Source organism: Schistocerca gregaria, unplaced genomic scaffold, assembly GCF_023897955.1.
Source record: "Schistocerca gregaria isolate iqSchGreg1 unplaced genomic scaffold, iqSchGreg1.2 ptg000474l, whole genome shotgun sequence".
Taxonomy (NCBI): Eukaryota; Metazoa; Arthropoda; class Insecta; order Orthoptera; family Acrididae; genus Schistocerca; species Schistocerca gregaria.
In genome coordinates, this window is record NW_026061887.1 from 1055249 (window position 1) to 1060472 (window position 5224).

A 5224-nucleotide genomic window follows, 5' to 3' on the forward strand; every position below is an offset into this window, starting at 1 on the left:
TGATAACCATTTACCATTCCTTGTTCCACAGTGAGAAATATTTATTGGATTTTTCAGATTGGTGCAACAGGTAAATCAAATATACTGGTGCCCGTTGCAATTTATTGCTTCAAAATACCTATAGAAACAACTGTGGGAGCTCTCACACAGAATCTTTGGTTTGTCATCTCTCTGTACTTATGTCTGGTTTAGGCAGCACACGATCCACATCTCCATTCAACAACCTGTAGTAGTATTCATGGAAATCCGTAGGAAACCCACCGTTCCATAGTAACACACTTGTCTCTCATTTGCTGTGAATAGATCTTTAAATTTGCTGCTGCACTTTGTACTTTCTTGATGCAGTGGAGCTGCTGTGCAGTTCCAATACTTCTGGCCATGTAATTTTATTTCTGTTTGCAGATGATTGAGGACCGTAAGAAAGCACATATCTACTCAGACTCATGATAAAGTAATGTAACCACTCTTAACAAACTCCTCTAATGAGACGAGTGTTCAACGGAAACAATGGTATTGTCAGGAATGCCCCTAGGGAAGTGTTTTCTGTAAACATAATGATTTGGCAAGCAGGGTGGGGAATAATGTGCGGTTGTTTGCAGATGATGCTGTGATACAAGATGATTTAGACAACATTTATGGTTGTGTGTGTGTGTGTGTGTGTGTGTGTGTGTGTGTGTGTGTGTGTGTGTGTGTGTGAGTGAGTGAGTGAGTGAGTGAGTGAGTGAGTGAGTGAGAGAGAGAGAGAGAGAGAGAGAGAGAGAGAGAGAGAGAGAGAGAGAGAGAGAAGGATGTGTTAACGGTATTTTCAAATGACATGTAAGTTGTACATAGATGCTTTGGGAACTCGTATGGGAATCCCTGGAGAGAAAGCAATATTCTTTTTGAGGAACACTGTATAGAGAAATTTAGAGAACTGGCATCTAAAGCCGAATGCAGAATGATTCTACTGCCAGCAGCATACATTTTGCATATGAATTATAAAGATAAGCTATAAGATACTGGGGCTTACACAGACGCATATAGATATTCATTTCTACCTCACTCTTTATGCGAGTGGAAGAGGAAAGGGAATGACTAGTAGTGGAACAGGGTACACGCACACTACAGCTGCTGGTGGAATATGTATGTAGGTGTGGCCAGGCTCATAACAGGAGCTCTCATTCAATCTTTCTGTGACAGAAAAGTTTCTGGATCATGGTCGCCAGTGTCCATTTTCTCCTCGAGTTCAAAGACACTGCCAAGCCATGACTTCAACCCACAGGTGGACCTCCACAGCAGGGTGGAAGCACAAACACTGCTGTGCCTTGCTGATCTTAATTAGTTAACTCCACTTTTCACAAATCTATACATACACGACAAAGGGCACACACGGTTGGTTGACCCACACTTACTGATTACTTAAAATATGTTTTTAACAATTACGAATGTCGTTCCTCGGCGTGAGAGATAATACATGCATTTCAAGTTGTTGTTAAGTTTGATCACACTTATAACATTTCCAGTTAAGTGTAATAGTATGTAATTAATTCGTAAGGACATAGTTTATAACCATGTTTTGGTGGAAATAGTTTAACTGTTCTTTACCATAGGGAGTCACATGCTGATTCTGGGCTCTATACTGCACTACGTTACTTCAAATCTGATTTGTGACAAATATTAAATGGTGTCTCTGTACAGGTTGACTTGTCATTTTCCAGCTAAGTCTCTTTACTTTTGACTATTTTGGAGACTATGTCATTATTGTGACACAACATCACATTGCAGCTTAAAATATTTGTAGCACCAACATTTACAACTCAATTTTAGGACAGACACTGTGTACATATATTATTTTTGAGATGATATTGTCCCTTCTTTTATACCTCCATACAAAAATAGTATAGGTAATTTCCTGTATGTATCCACCTGTCCCCAGGTAACACCATCCCTCCTATGGGTCCGTCTATGTCCCCCTCACTTCCATACATAAAATGGGGTTCACTGAACTTAAAAATTGAAACTATATCTCTTTCTGTGTCAAAAGTGTCTATATAGCATATTTAAGTTTTACTTGATACATGGGTTTCCTACTACTTTCCATTCTGTCACTCTTACTGTGTCTTTCACTGAGTCATACCTTCCATCTATGTTATATTAACATTTAATAATGTGCTTTCTCTGATACAAACTTAAGATTAACTACAGACTGTTCATTAAGACCTCATTTGCTGTTACACATGGAAATGTTGTTATCCAGTTTGTTCTTATCAATAGAGTTGTGCACCACTCATTTTGAAATCATGAAGTAGTACTGAGAATACAGAAGTTTCCTTTAATTTGTTACTTTTCCTCTCAACTACTTTGTCATATACTAGGTATATATGTGATACAGTAGCTTTTCACTTTCCACTGAGAACACAACTATCTTTTTGTTAATCCCAATTGAAAAAAAACATTAAATTATCAAACTTAAAACCTTTATTTATTGTGTGTCAAACACTTTATGCCCAATTATGTAACATATGTATAACTATCAGCTTTTTCATACACTTTGACACGTATAAGGTTCACACACAAGTTAATAGCATTTTCGTTTTGCATGTTGCATTCCACCACTGTGCAAATTTTGCATGAAACAGAAAGGTTACAAAATGAGGTGTATGAGTACCGCATGTCCGAAGTGAAAATCGCAAAAATCAGTTGGTGGCCATATCTATCTCTATTTGCTCATCATCAAGTGGCTCATGAAATACTGAACATTACAATTGTTGCAGGGTTAGGGGTCAAACCCGGGACTCCACATGGCAGACCTGAAGCTGGGACCCACCACACCGTATTTCGTCAGGAGGCCGAGCAAGTTCAAGAATTTTGAGAGACAGTGCAGAGTGATAAAGCGGTATTCAGTAACATTGCTTTATTCAGCTAATTTACAGTATTTGATGGTGAAGCGTAGTGTCAGCGTGCTGCCCGCCCGATGTCCTGCAAGTCCAGCCGGCTCAGCAGACTCCTGGTATGCCGATGCCACTGCTGTTGTTATCAAGGCTGCCTGCCAACGGAACTTGGCCGCCGCTCTCCCGGTCACCACCCAGCGATGCATAGCGCCTTGTGACTTTCTCTGCCCCATTAGGCCTGCTCTGTCTGACCAAGGGATGAAGGTGGATGTACTGGTGACCCGTGGCCCTCAGGCCACCGCTGCTCCCAACTAGTGACCTGACTCAAACCCACGCGCACCTGGATTCTGTGCTGAAATTTTCCGCTAATGGTGCTTGCCGGATGGCAACACCCACTGCCATCTCTGGCGCTGTCGTAGCGCTGCTCTGCTACCCTTAGGGTACGCCTCGCCCGGACCCAGTTTGCCAGGTGGGAAGCAAACTTGGCAACTACACTAGAGTGGAACTGAGTCCCTCCTGGACCTGCTGCAGACCTCTCTCACTGCCGTTTTTCAGGCAGACTATGCTATTTCCAAGTGGAAGGATGCCATTCCACCCTCCCCTGGCGTTGTGTCCCCCGATGCAGAATATAGCCCGAGCAACAACATAGAAACAAAGTACAAATTTATACAGAATGCTTATAATATTGCTGCCAGACTGGCCACTATAAGCATAGAGCAGCACAGGTCTGTCCAGACGTTCCACTGACCTGGCAGACCCTGTCAAGCTAAACTTGCCCGTCTATTTATATTGATTTCTCCCTTGCTTCTGACATAGTGTCAGAGAGAGACAGGAACAATTGTAGGGATAAATTCCTACAGGTCAGCCATTTACAAATATCCTCTCCTGGCTCTGGCCTAGTGCCCCACCTCATATATCCACTAACTAAGAGCAACGCTGCAGTTTCCTACCTTGTTGTTGCTCCACTCAAAACAAATCGTGCATGCAATACCGCTGTCGCAGCTCTGCGCCGGCAGGTGCCATGTTAACTTGCCTGGCCTGCTGGCTGTCGTCCGTTATGGCACTCTGCCAGCGGCCCCAGATTTCATCCCCCAACAGCGCCTTCATTGAATTTCGAAAAAATTTCCCTTTCCCTTGACTAGATTGACACTAGTGCAGCACTATCCTGGTGATGAACAATTGTGTCTGTATTCTAACATAAGGAAAAGAAAGGATTGGTTGGGGCCAAACAAAGGAGCAACATCCCATAGAAAAATCTGCATGCTTTCACAAAAGATAATGTTATGCATCTAGTGGAACGACGATGGTGGGGTGTATTATGAATTGCTTCCGCAAGATGTAACGGTCATTGCTGACATTTTCTGTCAACAGAAAAGATGTCTTGCTTATACAGTCTAAGAACAGCAACCAGGAAGTCCAAGTGAAGCAATACTGATCCATGAAAGAGCCTGCCTGCATTCCGTACAGTATTTTTTTGTCAGTCTAGCAAAAGTTGGGTTGGGAAGTCATGTCACACCCACCTTATTCACCTGATCTTGTGCCTCAGATTTGAGCCTTTTCCACTCTCTATCAAATAACTTTCATGGAACTTCCCTTTCGGATTAAGAAAGTGTTCTGAAGATGACTCAATGAATTCTTCACCAGAAAACCATGCCATTTACATTTCGCAGAATCGAAAATTTCCCCAATGTTTGCTGTCCATTGTAAGCACTGAAGGATGATATATTATTGTACGCTGAAGTCTCTGTTATGTTTATTAAACCTATAGAAAAAGTATACAAACTAATGCACCAGCTACATACCTGTATTGGGGCCTAGCGCAATGGTTATCATATAAACATGATGTAGAAGGTTGTTGGATCAAAAAACGACAAATGAAACTTTTTTTTCAATTTATAAATCTGATCAAAAGAATTTGATTATTATTGTTATTCAATTAATTCGTTTACATGTAATTTTTGATATTATTGTTTGTTTTATTTACCCTTATTTTTCTTTCTGTCATTCTTTTTTCTCCTGGAATCTGCCTGTGTCACCTATAATGTGGAAATAATTGTTAATGTGTGTGTGTCCGTCTCAAGTTGCTTCGTAGAGGTTAGCTTTAACCACCATAAACAAAGCAAGTGCGATTTTTAAATCTGCACAGATTGTTGATTGCTATTCTCTCTTATGCATTTCACATCATGGGGTTGTGGTTAGCTTAGGACACAAATTTGAATTCAGGGCTTTGTCTGCCATGGTTGTCATTTCTCACTTAGAATCAGCTGTCCATAGACCATCTCACATTTCCAACGTATCTGGAAGTGGCTGCCTCCAACATTACTCTGCATTAATTATTGCATAGTAATGAAGTA